Here is a 19,736-nt window from a genome sequence, read left to right as displayed (position 1 = left end):
GCTGACCCAAGGCAATTCCAGCAGCTGCAGGTGGAGGAGTGGGGAATCCAACCCAGTTCTCCCAGATAAGAGAGCTATGGCTGACCCAGGGCCATTCCAGCAGCTGCAAGTGGAGGAGTGGGGAATCAAACTCGGTTCTCCCAGACAAAGAGTCTGCACACTTAACCACTGCACCAAACTGGCTCTCAGGAGACAGACACCCTGTGAGGTGGGTGGGGCTGAGAAAGCTCTGACAGAAGCTGCCCTTTCAAGGACAACTCCTACAAGAGCTATGGCTGACCCAAGGCCCTTCCAGCACCTGCAAGTGGAGGAGTGGGGGGGAAACCCGAAACCCGGTTCTCCCAGATAAGAGTCCTCAGACTTAACCACAACACCAAACTGGCTCAGTATTATTTCAGTTAGCTTTTAACTGGATGACGACCACCACCGCGATATTAGATCCAATTGGACGTCCAAGATGCTGAATGCCATCCTAGATCATATGGAATTAGCACCAAATCCTTTAAACTGTTTTAAATTGTTTATTTTAATGTTAAATTTAACTGTTTTTATTGTTAATCTATTATGTTTGTGAACCACACCGAGCCTGCTTTGGGCAGAGAGGGCAGGATATAAATCAAATAAACGAAACTAAACTGTGGCTGCCAGTCACATCTGTAATCAACCTGAATCCAATATCATCATCATCTTATAGTATAGACCAGGCGTGGCCAACGGTAGCTCTCCAGATGTGTTTTGCCTACAACTCCCATCAGCCCCAGCCAGCATGGCTGATGGGAGTTGTAGGCAAAAAACATATGGAGAGCTACCGTTGACCGCGCCTGGTATAGACCAATGCAGGTGGAACTGGGGGAAACCCTCCCAAGTAATATTATTTTTTCATTATTTGTTTGACTTATTAATTGCCTTATTCTGGCTAATGCCTGCCTCTGGGTGATATATATCAGTAGTATAAAAACACATGCATTACAATCCATAAAACAATTCAAGCCAAAACATTTTATATCATGTGAAACCCCCCCCCACACACACACACACACCATGGTGCTCTATTAGTTTCTTCTGTTGCACACTGCTAGGCGTCAAGATGGGTAGCCGTGTTTATAAGAACATAAGAGAAGCCATGTTGGATCAGGCCAACGGCCCATCCAGTCCAACACTCTGTGTCACATAAGAACATAAGAGAAGCCCTGTTGGATCAGGCCAGTGGCCCATCCAGTTCAACACTCTGTGTCTCATAAGAGAAGCCATGTTGGATCAGGCCAATGGCCCCTCCAGTCCAACACTCTGTGTCACATAAGAACATAAGAGAAGCCATGTTGGATCAGGCCAATGGCCCATCCAGTTCAACACTCTGAGTCACATAAGAACATAAGAGAAGCCTTGTTGGATCAGGCCAGTGGCCCCTCCAGTCCAACACTCTGTGTTACATAAGAACATAAGAGAAGCCCTGTTGGATCAGGCCAGTGGCCCATCCAGTTCAACACTCTGTGTCTCATAAGAGAAGCCATGTTGGATCAGGCCAATGGCCCCTCCAGTCCAACACTCTGTGTCACACAAGAACATAAGAGAAGCCATGTTGGATCAGGCCAATGGCCCCTCCAGTCCAACACTCTGTGTCACATAAGAACATAAGAGAAGCCCTGTTGGATCAGGCCAGTGGCCCATCCAGTTCAACACTCTGTGTCTCATAACAAAAGCCATGTTGGATCAGGCCAATGGCCCCTCCAGTCCAACACTCTGTGTCACATAAGAACATAAGAGAAGCCCTGTTGGATCAGGCCAGTGGCCCATCCAGTTCAACACTCTGTGTCTCATAACAAAAGCCATGTTGGATCAGGCCAATGGCCCCTCCAGTCCAACACTCTGTGTCACATAAGAACATAAGAGAAGCCCTGTTGGATCAGGCCAGTGGCCCATCCAGTCCAACACTCTGTGTCACATAAGAGAAGCCCTGTTGGATCAGGCCAATGGCCCATCCAGTCCAACACTCTGTGTCACATAAGAACATAAGAGAAGCCCTGTTGGATCAGGCCAGTGGCCCATCCAGTTCAACACTCTGTGTCTCATAAGAGAAGCCATGTTGGATCAGGCCAATGGCCCCTCCAGTCCAACACTCTGTGTCACACAAGAACATAAGAGAAGCCATGTTGGATCAGGCCAATGGCCCATCCAGTCCAACACTCTGTGTCCCATAAGAACATAAGAGAAGCCCTGTTGGATCAGGCCAGTGGCCCATCCAGTCCAACTCTCTGTGTCACATAAGAACATAAGAGAAGCCATGTTGGATCAGGCCAGTGGCCCCTCCAGTCCACTCTGTATCACATAGTGGCCAATAATATGTATATATATATATATACACACGCACGCACGCACTCTGGCTAAGAGCCACTGATGGACCTCTGCTCCAGATGTTGATCCAATCCCCTCTTGAAGCTGGCTATGCTTGCAGCCGCCGCCACCTCCTGTGGCAGTGAATTCCACATGTTAATCACCCTTTGGGTGAAGAAGGACTTCCTTTTATTCATTCTAACCCGACTGCTCAGCAATTTTATTGAATACCCATGAGTTCTTGTATTGTGAGAAAGGGAGAAAAGGGCTTCTTCTTCTATGGTAGGAGGGGCCCACGAAAGCATAAAACCTCTAGGGCCCACAGAAACGTTCCATATTTTCTTGATACGGAAAACATAAAAAAGTAAAGATTTATTTGATGATCTGTTTTCAGACTTTGGAAGTGCAATTATGTTGGTCTTTGTATGACCACAGTTGTAAAATATAATTGTTTATATTTTTAAGGAGGAAGGGGGCAGGGCCCTCAAAGGCTAAAATGCCTACAGCCAGTACCCCCTCTAAGCTGTGGGGTCCTGTGGGCCAAATATTCTACTTCGTGAGCTACTGGCATTAAAGTTGGGAGTGACTGCATCAATTACTTTGCTCTGGGGCCGTTTTTCCTGAGCTAAGACAACGTGTCAGCTGCAGGCTGAAAAGCCTGGAGCTAGCTCACACTAACTCAGCTTAGAGGGAACACTGCCTATAGCCCACGAAACTCATAATGTGGTCCTGGTGCCCACCCGTCAGGTCGATAACCATTTAACGGACCGATGCCTGCTGAACCAGGGCAAACCCTCCCAAGTTCATATTCTGAAAAGCAAAAAAAGAGGGCTTGTTTCCTGACTGACTACTTCGAATAAGGGATTGCTATGGCAGATCTCATCACATAGAAACATAGAACCATAAGAGTTGGAAGGGACCTCCAGGGTTATCTTGTCCAACACAATGCAGGAAATTCACAAATACCTCTCCCTAAATCCACAAGATCTTCATTGCTGTCAGATGGCCATCTAGCCTCTGTTGAAAAACCCCCAAGGAAGGAGAGCCCACCACCTCCCTAGGAGAAAGCCTGTTTCACTGAGGAACCGCTCTTAACAGTCATAGAATCCTAGAGTTGGAAGGGACCTCCAAGGTCATCTAGTCCAACCCCCTGCACAATGCAGGAAACCCACAAATACTTACCCCAAATTCACAGGATCCTCATTGCTGTCAGATGGCCATCTAGCCTCTGTTGAAAAACCTCCAAGGAAGGAGAGCCCACCACCTCCCGAGGAGGAAGCCTGTTCCACTGAGGAACTGCTTTAATGGTCAGGAAGTTCTTCCTAATGTTGAGCTGGAAACTCTTTTGATTTAATTCCAACCCCTTGGTTCTGGCCCTACCTTCCGGGGCCACAGAAAACAATTCCACCGCATCCTCTGAAATACTCCTGCTGTTTAAGCTGTGAGAATTGCTACTAACTAGGAATATTTCTGAACTTCCAACCCCCCAAAAGGACCTTTGTATCAGTTTTTAAAAAAGAGACCAAAAGAAGTCATGCCCTCTAAAAAGAGGACTTCTGGTAATCCTACTCCAAAGTATCTCTGGGATGCAAGACACAGAAAAGCAGCCTTCTCGGGATCTGCAACTTCGAATCCAGTCACAGGGCTGCCAACTTTCAGGTGCGTAGTTAGCTAAATCTAAAGGACCACAATGCATTCTGAAAGTTAATACAAGAAACACCATGTTGTAACTCAATGAAGATCATTTTAATTCAATGTAATATAATTTTAAAATACCTATTGCTTCTTGCAGTGAGTTTTCCATATAGATATCTATACGGACAAACATCTAAGAACATAAGAGAAGCCATGTTGGATCAGGCCAACGGCCCATCAAGTCCAACACTCTGTGTCACACAGTGGCAAAAAAATTTATATACACACATACACTGTGGCTAATAGCCACTGATGGACCTCTGCTCCATATTTTTATCTAAACCCTTCTTGAAGGTGGCTATACTTGTGGCCGCCACCACCTCCTGTGGCAGTGAATTCCACATGTTAATCACCCTTTGGGTGAAGAAGTACTTCCTTTTATCCGTTTTAACCTGTCTGCTCAGCAATTTCATCGAATGCCCACGAGTTCTTGTATTGTGAGAAAGGGAGAAAAGTACCTCTTTCTCTACTTTCTCCATCCCATGCATTATCTTGTAAACCTCTATCATGTCACCCCGCAGTCGACGTTTCTCCAAGCTAAAGAGTCCCAAGCGTTTCAACCTTTCTTCATAGGGAAAGTGCTCCAGCCCTTTAATCATCCTAGTTGCCCTTCTCTGGACTTTCTCCAATGCTATAATATCTGTATGGACAACTCGCTGCAACAAGCAATAGGTATTATCACCATATACAATATGAATCCAAAACCTTGGTTCTGGCCTGACCTTCTGGGGCAACAGAAAACAATTCCGCACCATTCTTTATGACAGCCCTTGAAGTCCTTGAAGACGGTGATCCTATCACCTCTCAGCCGCCTCTTCTCCAGACTAAACATCCCCAGCTCCTTCAACCTTTCCTCATAGGACTTGGTCTCCAGACCCCTCACCATCTTCGTCGCCCTCCTCTGGACCTGTTCCAGTTTGTCTGTATCCTTCTTAAAATGTAGTGCCCCTGCCACAAATTCTGCTAATCTGTGAGATGCTTCACGAGATCATTGGTGATTCCCGGAGATCTCCAGGCTCCTCCTGGATGATTGCAACAACACTCCAGCGCTGTGTATAATGAAAATATTTATGAATACGCTCATCTATACAAAGACTATCTGATCTGTCAGTTGTTGCAAGTCATACACATAACAAAATCAACAAGCCGTAGCTTGCAGAGTTGCAATGCAAAGTAGTAAACAGTAGACGCAGTTGCAACCAACAGTGTGCAAAACAACTTACAATGTTCAGAATCGCAGTACAATAAAGAGGAATAATCTAAGACTATGGGGTGGGGTGGTAATGCGGACTCCGTGAATTTGGGGGAGGGGGTGTTTGTGAATTTCCTGCCTTGTGCGGGGGGCTGGACTAGATGACCCTGGAGGTCCCTTCCTACTCTATGATTCTATTCCTTCCTTGTGCTCTCCTTCCTTGGAGGTTTTTCAACAGAGGCTAGGTGGCCATCTGACAGCGATGAAGATCCTGTGAATTTAGGGGGAGGGTTTGTGAGTTTCCTGCCTTGTGCAGGGGGGTGGACTAGATGACCCTGGAGGGCCCTTCCAACTCTAGGATTCTATGATAGTCGTAATCCTGTTTCTGTCAGTCTTCTTCAGGTCTTACGGTTATATATATTTGTTGAATGAAGTATTCAGAAGCACCGTATGGCTCACGCTGTCTAAAAAATGCACTTTCAATCTACCTCCTACCTGGATTTTACTGTGTGAACTTGTTCACACCAGCGAATCTTAAGAGTCTTGGTTGTCTAACCAGGCATGAAATTTCATCCAATATTTTCTTGCTGCTTCTTTAGATTTCCCAGCCAACAGCTGGGATAAGAAGTCCAGCTCTGCTGTTTCCAGAACTTTTTTTCCCCCAGAACTTATTTTCCAGCTGTCTCCAGAACTTATTTTTTCCTTCTTTTTTCCTGTATTTTATATTATAAAATTTACCTTTACTGGAATTGTCAAAATTACTAGATAATTTTAACAAAGGGTGTATACTATAAAATTTGAAAATGGATTATGTACAGTTGAGACAAAATAATAGGGGACAATTTATGTAAAGAAAATATTGTAGCATTAAGCTTTTTGAAAGTATTCTTATGCAAAATAATACCAGAATGTATTGTGCTTTTTATTTTCCTATTCCCCATCCCTGCCTTTTTCTGAAACTAATAAAACTTTTTGAAAACCTAAACCTACTGTGTGAACTGACAAAATCCAGTTGGAAAGTGAATTGAGAGTGCATTTTTTAGCATGTGTGAGCGCAGCCTATAAGGGCCAAAAGAGACTCTGTGTTTACTCATGAATCACAACTTTAAATTTTCAAAGAGGCAATTGCCAATTGTTTTTTTACGTGGAAACAGCCTACAAAAACCTTCACAACTGAAAGACCTGGTTAACAGCTAGGGAATGCCATTCATCACAGCAGACACCTTAGAAAACTAGGCATGCTTTTGCCCAGCTCCAGCTGGTGTGCCAGCTGCATCCATTCATGGATCAGTCAAATCTAGCCACAGTAATCCATGCTTTAATTACATCTAGGCTGGACTACTGCAGTGTGCCTTGCTTGGGGCTACCCTTGAAGAGTCTTCGGAGGCTGCAGCTAGTGAAGAATGCTGTGGCTGGATAGCTGGTAGGGGACAGCTATCGGCATCATGTGACCCTGCTATTAAGCTGATTACACTGGCTACTTACTCACTCCCGAGACCAATTCAAAGAGTTGGTTTTGCTCTTTTAAAGCCCTACATGGCTTGGGACCAGGCTATCTGAAGGGCTGTTGTGAGGGATGGTCAGGGTAAGCTTTGGGTGAAGTGACCACTGTGGGTTTTTTTTGTCACCTTCATCCAGTACCTCAGGCACACAGAATAACATCCTGTTAGAAAATAACTGAGCACCAGACGTTTTTAAAATTCAAAACCAAATATGAAGTTTATTAAATTACATAAGACAAGGAAGGGAGTAATTAATAACTATTGGTTAACCAAATCAGTTGGCAGGCAGGAGTTCAACTAAACAAATGATCTCTGATCACCAGAGATGTTAGCAGGCTGAAGTAATATAAAAAACTGCTGGCAGGCTGAAGATATATAAACCTAACATAAAAACAGTCAGGCAGTGTTTCCTTTGCTCTCTAGAAACAGTCTTATTCAGAGAAAGATTATGCTCAGGCTTTCTAAAACATAAAAAGGGTCACACACTCTTTGTCTTTCACACAGAGAACTATCTGACTTGTGCCAGAAATATCTCCACACAGGCACTCTCATTAGCATACAGGTACATTCCAGACGTTAGAGTAATACCTCAGGACTCACACCCTTGAGTGATATTACACAAGCCCCTCAATCTCGTGTGTTCTCAGTCCCACACAGCTAGTGTTCCTGTCTGTCTCCTGGGATTTCTTCACAGCCACAAGACCTTAGTCTTTCTCCCGGTGTGTTTGTGTGTTGTTATTTGAACCAGGAGTCTGCCCTGAAGCACTGACAGATCTCCTCAGCAGAGCCTTCACTTTTCCTCTGCTTTAGTGACACAGGATGCCACCACTCAGAGAGATTGTCCACAGAAAAAGCCTGGTTTTGCCCCTTCTCTCAAATTAAAACTCTCTCTCGCTCTCAGACAGAAACTCTAATTCAGTCCTGTCTCAAGGAACTCAGCCAACAGGCTGTTCTCAGCTCCTTCTCAGTCGACGGCCACAAATGAACTCCTTCAGAACTAAACTGTGAGGTGATTTCCCTCACTGCTAACCTCCTTCCAATCGACACATTCCATATCCATGGATGTGGCTCAGCCAATCAGAGTGAGCTGTTCCCTGCTCACCCGGGGTAACCGCTTTAGTCCATTACAGCTGTCTTCTCTCATACCTTCTTGTCCAGGAACTAAGAGCACAGTGAGAGGCCCTGCTGACTGCCCCATCAATCAAACAAACTTGTCTGGTGAATACAAGAGAGAGGGCCTTTTTGGTGGCAGCCCCAGGATGGTGAAACAACATCCCCAGGCAGGTACACCTGGCTCCTTCACTTGCGATATTTAATAGGCAGCTGAGGATTTAAGACTGCATTTGGTTAAGTTGATTATCACAACTGAATTGGATTTTAAAAACTTGGTTTTCACTTTTTTTTTTGTATTTTGTTTTATGCGCCTCATCTAAGTTGTAAGTCGCCTTGAGCTCCATCAAGCTGCAAGTAAATATTTTAAATAAATAAATGATTAACCGAGGACAGAATCTGAGCAGGGATTCAGTAGAAAGGGGCTAGCACGTCTGACGGGAAGATCAGAGATCCACCCACTGATCATTTCATTCTGAAGTCTGTTTCTTTTCCTTCCCGTTTCTGCTGTCTCGGCAAATAGAAATACAGAGAACACAACAGGAAGATGTGGTTTACATGACACAGTTTTGAAAAAATATTACAGCTGATTTTGGCAGAAACCATCACGGTGCCCTACCCACTGTGGCCCTGCCTGTGAAATTCAGATGTTGTTGTGTGTTTCACACAGACGTTAAGAGCTGTCTTTAAAATAACGGATTCTTAAATGGATCCCGTGGCTGCTAATTGAGTAATCCAATAACTTTTACTTTAGAAGAAGAAGATTGCAGATTTATACCATGTCCTTCTCTCCGAATCAGAAACTCAGAGCAGCTTACAATCTCCTTTATCTTCTCCCCCCACAACAGACACCCTGTGAGGTGGGTGGGGCTGAGAGAGCTCTGACAGAAGCTGCCCTTTCAAGAACAACTCTGCAAGAGCTATGGCTGCCTCAAGGCCATTCCAGCAGCTGCAAGTGGAGGAGTGGGGAATCAAACTCGGTTCTCCCAGATAAGAGTCTGCGCACTTAACCACTACACCAAACTTTAGGGGCCAGCAAGTGACAAGATGGGGCTGAATCTGAGCCAGGGAGTCATGGACTACCTCCAGCTGGCCCCCAGGTTGCCAACAAAAAACAAGACAGATGACTGTATTGTGGGACTTCTGGGTAGCCCACCTTAGGGGTAGGATCTGCCCCAAGAATTCATTTCTTTTCCAGTCAGGGACTGTAGCTCAGTGGGAAAACCTGCGCTTGAAATGCAGAAGGTGCCAGGGATCTCCAGTTACAAGATTCGGTAGTGGGTGATGTGAAAAACTTCTGCTTGAGAGACCCGCTGCACATTTGAGTAGACAATGCTGATCTTGATACAGCAAGAGTGCGGAGGGGCCGTGGCTCAGTGATTCGGCATCTGCTTGGCATACTGAAGGTCCCAGGTTCAATCCCCAGCATCTCCAGTCAAAAGATCTGGCAGCAGGTGATGTGAAAGATTGTTATCTGCTGCCAGACAGAATACACCAGCCCTGATTTCCCACTCGCCTCCTGCCGCTCTCACTCTCCTCTCCTCAGCGGGGCTTCCGTTGGCTTTCACACTCTCTGCCCTGGGGCTGCAACTTGCTCCACTTCTTTCGCACAGCAAATAAGATCCTCTAAAGGTGAGAGGGGCTGAGAGAGCTCTGACAGAAGCTGCCCTTTCAAGGACAGCTCTGCGAGAACTGTGGCTAGCCCAGGACCATTCCAGCAGCTGCAAGCGGACGAGAGGGGAATCAAACCTGGTTCTCCCAGATAAGAGTCCGCACACTTAACCACTACACCAAACTGGCTCTCTGATGCAGGCTTACTTTCAAGTAAGCGTGCTTAACATTGGGACCTCAGTCAGCCTGTGAGCGCTGAGCCACAGGTAGGCGACTATTTCCGCCGTGTGTGAAGAGGGAAAAGAGGGGGAAATATGCAGGCTTGCAAGCTCTTCTTCTCCACCACAAAGGTTACCTGGAGACCTGGGGGGGGGGGGGTGAAGAGTGCTTAAGAGCCAAGGGAGCTACTGGAAGGAGGGATGGAATTATTAGTTTATTTATATTCCGCCCATTCCCCCATTGGGGGCTCAGTGGTGCAGGTTTCCCCTTTATTTTCAAACCCGGTTCTCCCAGATAAGAATTAGAGAGAGTGGTGCAGGGTTCCCCTTTATTTTCATAGCTGTGTTTACTAATCTTGGTGTCGAGGCAAAGAGAGGTGCACAGTGATGCAAACAGTGGCCAGTGATTTATGCGGTGCATGTGTGTTTCCCTAACCTTTCCCTATGCTGGTCTTATGGGACCTGTTATTCCCAGCTTTTGTTCTTTTAAAAAGTCTCCTTCTAGAGTTTTAATAAAGACGTGTGTGTACTATTTGTTCATGCCTTTCGGCTCTCAAACATCTGACGTTTCTTCTATATGGCTCTTACGTTAAGCAAGTTTGGCCACGCCTGGAATAGGCAATACTGGGCTCAATGACAAGTGCCAGTCAGACAGTGCTGATCTTGATGACCACGAGTGTTCATGTGACTAGGGTTTTGTGGAACACAAGATCGGAAGGAAAATGTCTGCGATGATTCACAAGGAAGAACAGGAATGGTTTCCTAACAGATGAAGTAATAAATAAAGTTTCAGTTCAAGATTCATTAGCTCACTCAGAACGAAGATTGAGCCCAGTGGCAGCATTAAGACCAGCCAGGTTTTATTCAAGGTATAAGTTTCTGTGGGCATGCACACTTCTTCAGATGCAGTGAAGTTTTTTGTGTGTGTGCACACTTCTTCAGATGCAGTGAAGACTCACAGAGTTGGTGGCCAGTCACTCGGGCTGACAATAACGAGGTCCTTTGCATTTGCAAACAGATTCTTTTATGGTAGCTAGGCTAGGACATCACTGATGGGTTCAGGGAGAAGATTAAGAAACAAAAGCAAGGGGAAGCATTATATAGATCGGGAATAGCCGTTAGCAAACGGCGGTAACTTTTCAAACTTAAAGGTTAAGAGGTTACAATAAGAAGAAGAAGAATTGCAGATTTATACCCTGCCCTTCTATCTGAATCAGAGACTCATTTCATTTTATTCGATTTATATCCCGCCCTCCCCACCGAGGCGGCTCAGGGCAGCTTACAATCTCCTTTATCTTCTCCCCCCACAACTGACACCCTGTGAGGTGGGTGGGGCTGAGAGAGCTCTCACAGCAGCTGCCCTTTCAAGGACAACCTCTGCCAGAGCTATGGCTGACCCAAGGCCATGCTAGCAACTGCAAGTGGGGGAGTGGGGAATCCAACCCGGTTCTCCCAGATAAGAGTCCGCACACTTAACCACTCCACCAAACTGGCTCTTTTGTGGTGGGGGTGAGAGAGCTCTCCCAGCAGCTGCCCTTTCAAGGACAACCTCTGCCAGAGCTATGGCTAACCCAAGGCCATTCCAGCAGGTGCAAGTGGAGGAGTGGGGAAACAAACCCGGTTCTCCCAGATAAGAGTCCGCACACTTAACCACTACACAAACTGGCTCTCAATAACATCTATAGCTCACTATAGAACTACAAGGCAATTCTACAAAAACTCTGGGTAATTGATAAGGACTCTGAGAAAATGCAGAGGAGGGCTATAACTTCGACACTTCGCATTCTTCTGTAGACATAACATAGAGACACAGAGAGGGTCAATAAAACCTGAATAATCACACAGCAGTTGTAAACCAAATAGGATGAAAGAATGGGGGGCTTGACAGTTGAAAGGGACCTCCAGGGTCATCTAGTCCAACCCCCTGCACAATGCAAGAAACTCACAAACACTTCCCCCTAAATTCACAGGATTTTCATTGCTGTCAGATGGCCATCAAGCCTCTGTTGAAAAACCTCCAAGGAAGGAGAGCCCACCACCTCCCGAGGAAGCCTGTTCCATTGAGGAACCGCTCTAACAGTCAGGAAGTTCTTCCTCATGTTGAGCCGTAAACTCTTCTGATTTAATTCCAACCCACTGGTTCTGGTCCTGCCTTCCGGGCTACAGAAAACAATTCCACGCAGAAAACAATATGTGTGCATGCCCACGAAAACTTACACCCTGAATAAAACCTTGCTGGTCTTAAAGGTGCGGCTAGACTTCAACGCTGTGCGGCCGCTTCAGACCAACACGGCGACTCACCTAAATGAAGTCACTCAGTTTGGATAATCAAAAGCCGCTTGTTAAAAGGAAAAGCTGTTTGGAATATTTTATTTTCCCTCAAGTCCCTCATGGCTTCCTTAAGTAAGACAAGTTCAAGCCCCATCAGTGTTGCCGATGGGTGCGCTGGCTTCCTTTGCAACTGCATGCTATCAGCTGCAGGGGCCGGGAATTTTCACCATTGAAAGAAACCCATATCGGCCTCAAACTGTCCTTTGCTTTCCGATACTAAATGGAAGGAAAATATGTGGGACTGGGATTGTGCAGTGCAGCTAAATCTGCAGATGACTGATGCCTACTTAGGAAGGTGAGATCCAAGGTGGGTTGTAACATGCTACAGGAAGGGTGAGTGGGCAACAGGCTTGCAAAGGATGTCCAGCATTGGTAAGTTTTAAGTATAGGCTGATAGGACCTGAACTGCTGAGACCAAGATGGAAAGAGGTCTTTGGATTGTAGTGCAAGGGTGTCAGACATGTGGCCCGGGGCGCAATTCAGGCCCCCGGAGGGCTCCTATCAGGCCCCCGAGCAACTGGCTGTCATCTGCTTCCTTCTCCCTCTCTCTCGCTTCCTTCTGCATCACAGCTTGCTCTGCAAGGCTTGCTCAATCGCACAGGAGCTACAAAGTGAATCCTCTATTTTCTCCATTGGCTGAGGCTCCTCCCCCAGGGGGAGGAAGAGCTTGCTTTGCCAGGCTCTTTCAATCGCACAGCAGAGCTACTGAGCCAAGCCTCTCTTCCTTCTATTGGCTGAGGCTCCTCCCCCACCAGTCGCCAGAGCCTCCTTTGCCCAGTTCCCTGGATTCCGTTAGAGAAATACAAAGAAAGCACCTTTAAAACCAATGAGTGCTAACGTTTTAAGCATGCTTTAAGTTTTTAAATATATATTTTAAATATATATATATATATATATATATAATTGTGTTTGTCTGTGTCCTTTATCAAGTTTATATCTCTGCTACCAAATCTTAAATAAGTACACACATGGCCTGGCCCGGCCCAACCCGACATGGCCCTGCCCAACAAGGTCTCATTTATGTCAGATCTGGCCCTCATAACAAACGAGCTTGACACCCCTGTGTAGCAGATAACTCGATGAAAATGAGGACTCCGTATGCGGCAGCAGTGAAAAAGGCGACCTGTGTGCTGGAGACTATTAGGAAAGAGATCCAGAATAAAATGGCCCATGTCGCGATGCCCCTATGTGGATCTGTGGTGTGGCCTCCTTTGGAACACCGAGTCCAGTTCTGGTCCCCGTATCTCCAAAAGGACATTGCAAAGCTGGAGAAAATACAGAGGAGGGCGACCAAAAGGAGTTGGAGACCCTTCCCTAGAAGGGAAGGCTGAATAATGTCACTCTATTCGGTCTAGAAGAAAGACAGCGAAGGACGGGCACGCTGAATATCAAATTGTTTAATTATTTTACATGTTGTTGTTGTCGTTCAGTCGCACAGTCGAGTCTGACTCTTTGCGGCCCCATGGACCAAGTTACGCCAGACCCTCTTGTCTTCCGCCATCCTACGAAGTCTGCTCAAATTCGCGTTTTTTATATCAGTAACGCTGTCCAGCCATCTCCTTTTTTTGCCGTCCCCTTCTTAAGAACATAAGAGAAGCCATGTTGGATCAGGCCAATGGCCCATCCAGTCCAACACTGTGTCACACAGTGGCCAAAAAAATTATATATATATATATATATATATAATTTTATATAATTCAGTCCAACACTGTGTCACACACACACTGTGGCTAATAGCCACTGATGGACTTCTGCTCCATATTTTTATCTAACCCCCTCTTGAAGCTGGCTATGCTTGTAGCCGCCACCACCTCCTGTGGCAGTGAATTCCACATGTTAATCACCCTTTGGGTGAAGAAGGACTTCCTTTTATCTGTTTTAACCTGACTACTCTTTTAACCTTCTTTTACCTTCTGTCCTTCCCAGCATCAGGGTCTTCTCCAGGGAGTGCTCCCTTCCTATTGGGTGGCCAAAGGATTCGAGCTTGAGCTTCAGCATCTGACCTTCCAGGGAACAGTCAGGGTTGATTTCCCTTAGGACTGACTGATTGGATCTTCTTGCAGTCCAAGGGACTCTCAAGAGTCTTCTCCAGGGGGTGCTCCCTTCCTATTGGGTGGCCAAAGGATTTGAGCTTCAGCTTCAGCATCTGACCTTCCAGGGAACAGTCAGGGTTGATTTCCCTTAGGACTGACTGATTGGATCTTCTTGCAGTCCAAGGGACTGTCAAGATTCTTCTCCAGCACCACAGCTCAAAAGCATCTATTCTTCTGCACTCGGCCTTCCTTCTGGTCCAGCTCTCACAGCCATACATGACTACTGGGAATACCATTGCCTTGACTATACAGACTTTTGTTGGCAGGGTGATGTCTCTACTTTTATTCTACTGCCCAGGTTCACCATAGCTGTCCTTGCAAGGAGCAAATGTCTTTTGATTTCGTGGCTACAGTCACCATCTGCAGTGAACTTGGATCCCAGAAATGTGAAGTCTGTCACGACTTCCATGTCTTCCCCTTCTATTTGCCAAGGTGCGATGGGGCCGGATGCCATGATCTTAGGGTTTTTTTTTAATGTACTTTGTTTTAAACGCTGTATTAATGTCTCAAATGTTTTAACGCCCAGCTGTTTCAAGGCAGAGGTATTCTGCCAGGCATTTGAGGGCAGCAACGGTTTCCACCATGGCTGGCAACTTCCTCTTTTCTTTCCTCTTTTTCCGTTTTTGCCTCTTTGTTACCCTGCCCATGAGGCGGCAACACAGTTCAGAACGGACTTAAGATCACATTAGTGATACATTTGGATATTTTAATGGAAGGATTGGCTTATTTATTAATCTTAACAATGTTATATCTTTGACTTTATAATTTCTGTACATTTAATTTCTGTACATTGCCCGGAGCCCTCTGTGCTTGGGGACTGGGCAATCCATACATTTAAAGTCAGGGGGTGACATGGTAGAGGTTTACCAGATTATGGGGATAGAGAAGGTAGAGAAAGGGCTTTTCTCCTTTTCTCCCAATACAGGAACTCGTGGACATTCAATGAAACTGCTGAGCAGTCGGGTTAGAATGGATAAAAGGAAGTCCTTCTTCACCCAAAGGATGATTAACGCATGGAATTCACTGCCACAGGAGGTGGTGGCAGCTACAAGGCTTCAAGAGGAGATTGGAGAAACATCTGGAGCAGAGGTCCATCAGTGGCTATTAGCCACAGGGTATTGATGCAACTTTCTGTCTGGGGCAAGTGATGCTCTGTATTCTTGGGGCTTGGGAGGGGCAACAGCGTGAGGGCTTCTAGTGTCCTGGCCCCACTGGTGGACCTCCTGATGGCACCTGGGTTTTTTGGCCACTGTGTGACACAGAGTGTTGGACTGGAGGGGCCACTGGCCTGACCCAACATGGCTTCTCTTATGTTCTTACATTCCAGGCATTAGACTATTCCAATAAGACCAACTATTTCTATAAGAAGGACCCTGCTGGACCAGCCCAGGGATCCATTCAGGGCAATGTCCTGTCTCACAGAACTGCTGCCCAAAAGGGCATAGAGGCCAAGGCCTTCCCCTGACACCCCACTCTGGTGGTCTTAGTTAAAATTAGGGTTGCCAATCCCCAGGTGGGGGCAGGGGATCCCTGGTTTGGAGGCCCTCCCCCCACATCAGGGCCATCAGAAAGCAGTGGCGGAAATGTCTGCTGGGCACCCCATTATTCTCTATGGAGACCAATTCCCATAGGGTATAATGGAGAATTGATCCACGGGTACCTAGGGCTCTCAGGGGCCTGTTTTTTGAGGTAGATTCACTATATTTGCAGCAGAGCATCCAATCCCTCTCCTCAAAACACCCTCAAAATTTCAAAAACATTGGACCAGCGGGTCCCATTCTATGAGACCCCCCAAAAGGTGTCCCTATCCTTCATGATTTCCAGCGGAGGGAAGGCATTTAAAAAGGTGTGCTGTCCTTTTAAATGCGATGGCCAGCGCTCCTTTTGGAGTTCAGTTATGCCCGTCACAACCTTGATCCTGGTTGCAACCCCAAACTCTCCTGGCTCCACCCCAAAAGTCTCCAGATATTTTTTGAATTGGACTTGGCAACCCTAGTTAAAATATATTATGCTTTTATTTAAATCATATATAAGCCCTTGTTTGTGTGCAGCCATTTTCACATGGGTTCTCGGAGTGTTTTCTGCTTCCTCCACAGCACTGTGGAGCGTTCATGCATCTTCTGGAATTTCCCTGACTTTTATCTGATCTTTCTCAAACCTGTTTTGTTCTGAAGCTTAAAGAAATTCCACAGTAAAGCTTGATGGTTGCTGTGTGGGTGGGAAATTTTGGTGACACAAATTTTTGGTAGGAAAATTTGGGGGACGCAGCCCGTCTGAGGTGACACAAAATTTGGATATTCCTACTCACATGCCCTGACATTTCCACCATCGACATTTCCTTCTCCCCTGCTGCCGAGAAGACTTTTTTTTTTTTAAATTAGCACAAGAATACTCTTATGTTGAGGCTGGGTGAGTGGGCGTCAACGTGGCAGATGAGGTTCAATGTGGCCAAATGCAAAGTAATGCACATTGGGGCCAAGAATCCCAGCTACAAATACAAGTTGATGGGGGTGTGAACTGGCAGAGACTGACCAAGAGAGAGATCTTGGGGTCGTGGTAGAGAACTCACTGAAAATGTCAAGACAGTGTGCGATTGCAATAAAAAAGGCCAACGCCATGCTGGGAATTATTAGGAAGGGAAATGAAAACAAATCAGCCAGTATCATAATGCCCCTGTATAAATCGATGGTGCGGTCTCATTTGGAATACTGTGTCCAATTCTGGTCACCGCACCTCAAAAAGGATATTATAGCATTGGAAAAAGTCCAGAAAAGGGCAACTAGAATGATTACAGGCTTGGAACACTTTCCCTATGAAGAAAGGTTAAAACAAAGATTTCAGGTTTTCACGGCTGGTAACATCATTAGGGTTTGTAGAATCTTTCGGGATCAAGTGCCGTGTTCTACCCAACGCAGTATCAACACCCGTCTCACCGAACACAAGAGACACTGTCGCTTGTTTCAGCCAGAAAAATCAGCTGTAGCTGAACATGCACTTCAAGAAGGAGACCACGTCATCCACTTTGAAAGAACTGAAGTCCTTTCTACGGTCTCACATTATCATACCCGCCTGAACAGAGAAGCTATTGAGATTTACAAACACCAGCACAATTTTAACAGAAAGGAAGAAGGCATTTTCATCCACCAATCTTGGTACCCAGCTCTGCAAAACACCCTACAGATTATAAATTGCAGAAAGTCTCAGAACAACCAGCAAATTCCACAGAACAATCAGCACAGTCAACAACCATCTTCCTTATCTTCAAACCCCTTCCAACCTTCCCAGCAATTAACACAGAACAATGGTCACATTCTACAGCCAGTTTCCTTATCACTACCCTTCCAGGAAGCCCCACCAAACAATGGGCACATCCACAAACCAATTGCCTTTTCATCACACTCCCTCCAGCCTACAAATAGCAGCTCTCCAGCAGCCCTGGCCCCACTCAATGCACAGCAGCCAAGAAGGTCTGAGCGCTGCTCCGGCTGCAACGCCACTGAGGATGTTCTCCGCAACTGAGAACGAAACGTCTGGAAGGAAAACTTTCTCCAGTAGAACACGGCACTTGATCCCGAAAGATTCTACAAACCCTAAAGGTTAAAACGCTTGGTGCTCTTTAGCTTGGAGAAACGTTGACTGTGGGGTGACATGATAGAGGTTTACAAGATTGTGCATGGGATGGAGAAAGTAGAGAAAGAAGTTCTTTTCTCCCTTTCTCACAATACAAGAGCAATACAAGAACTCGTGGGCATTCGATGAAATTGCTGAGCAGTCGGGTTAGAACGGATAAAAAGAGGTACTTCTTCACCCAAAGGGTGATTAACATGTGGAATTCACTGCCACAGGAGGTGGTAGCAGCTACAAGCATAGCCAGCTTCAAGAGGGGGTTAGATAAAAATATAGAGCAGAGGTCCATCAGTGGCTATTAGCCACAATGTGTATATATATGTGTGTGTTATACATATATATAATTTTTTTGGCCACTGTGTGACACAGAGTGTTGGACTGGATGGGCCTGATCCAGCATGGCTTCTCTTATGTTCTTATGTTAATATATCAGTCTAACAATATGTGCAACAGATTCTATGAATTCTTAGGTTTTGTTTTTTTAAAAGAAGTCTCTTAGCTTTTGCTTTTTTAAAGAAAGTCTATCCCCTTTCCTTGTGGAGATATAAGAGGAAAGGCATATCTCTGTAAGAGAAAGGACAAAAGATTTTTTTTTTAATGAAAGGTAGGAATTCAGGGCAGGGAAACCTGTTATTAGAAGCCCTGTTGCTACTGCGCTGTATCAATGGCCACACCAATGATAGGGAAACCGCACAAGCCTGTCCAAGGTGAACAAGAATGCCATTTGCTCCGCGGACTTGGGTGGCCAACTTTGAGTTGGGTCTGGTTTAGGATGGCTGGACTGGTTAGGCAGCTATCCTTACCTTCACTTAGCAGAGTGCTCCTTCTTGGCTTCAGTGCAGCAGTGTGGCCTAGTCCAGGAGTTGCAACACTATCTCACAAACTGCACAGAGAGCCCTTGCTTTAAGTTAAGAAACCAATACTGGTGGATTTATTAAAGAACAACATAACATAACTCTAGTGGAGAGAAAAAAGTGACTAAACTATTCTATCTAACTGGATGGCTTTGGATTGTAGTAGCCCATCTGCTTAGTTCAGTTCAGAAGGAGAGACACCATTCTGTTCCTCCTGATGCATGCAGGGAAGAAGTAGGAAGAGGAGGAGAACAGGAAGTTCCCTGAGTAACTGTCTATTTGTTAGAGAGGGTGAGTGAAAGCAGAACAGAAAGGAGACTCATACGAACCTAGCTATCTGTCTAGCTTTATGGCGTTTGTAGTCTTTGAGAACTCAGCAAAAGCCATCAGCCTGTCCTAACAGAATCTGGGGACGTTTGGGGGTGGAACCTGAGGAAGGCAGAATTTGGGGAAGGGATGGCACTCAGTAAAAGGATTACTGAAGGAGGATAGGGAAATGGCTAAGAAGGTGAATGAATTTTTTGCCTCCGTCTTCACAGTGGAAGAAAAGAACTTTTTGCCCGCCCCAGAACCACTAATTTTGGAAGGGGTGTTGAAAGACCTGAGTCAGATTGAGGTGACAAAAGAGGAGGTCCTACAACTGATAGACAAATTAAAAACTAATAAGTCACCGGGTCCAGATGGCATACATCCGAGAGTTCTGAAAGAACTCAAAGTTGAACTTGTGGATCTTCTAACAAAAATCTGTAATATTTCATTGAAATCTGCCTCCGTTCCTGAGGACTGGAAGGTAGCAAATGTCACCCCCATCTTTAAAAAGGGTTCCAGAGGAGATCCGGGAAATTACAGGCCAGTCAGTCTGACTTCAATACCAGGAAAGTTGGTAGAAACCAACATCAAAGACAGAATGAGTAGGCACATTGATGAACACAGGTTATTGAGGAAGACTCAGCATGGGTTCTGCAAGGGAAGACCTTGCCTCACTAACCTGTTACATTTCTTTGAGGGAGTGAACAAACATGTGGACAAAGGAGACCCAATAGATGTTGTTTACCTTGACTTCCAGGAAGCTTTTAATAAAGTTCCTCATCAAAGGCTCCTTAGAAAGCTTGAGAGTCATGGAGTAAAAGGACAGGTCCTCTTGTGGATCAAAAACTGGCTGAGTAATAGGA

This window comes from Heteronotia binoei, chromosome 1 (genome assembly GCF_032191835.1).
Source record: "Heteronotia binoei isolate CCM8104 ecotype False Entrance Well chromosome 1, APGP_CSIRO_Hbin_v1, whole genome shotgun sequence".
Taxonomy (NCBI): domain Eukaryota; kingdom Metazoa; phylum Chordata; class Lepidosauria; order Squamata; family Gekkonidae; genus Heteronotia; species Heteronotia binoei.
The sequence above is the reverse complement of the archived record's forward strand: the minus strand, read 5'-3'. Positions refer to the sequence as shown.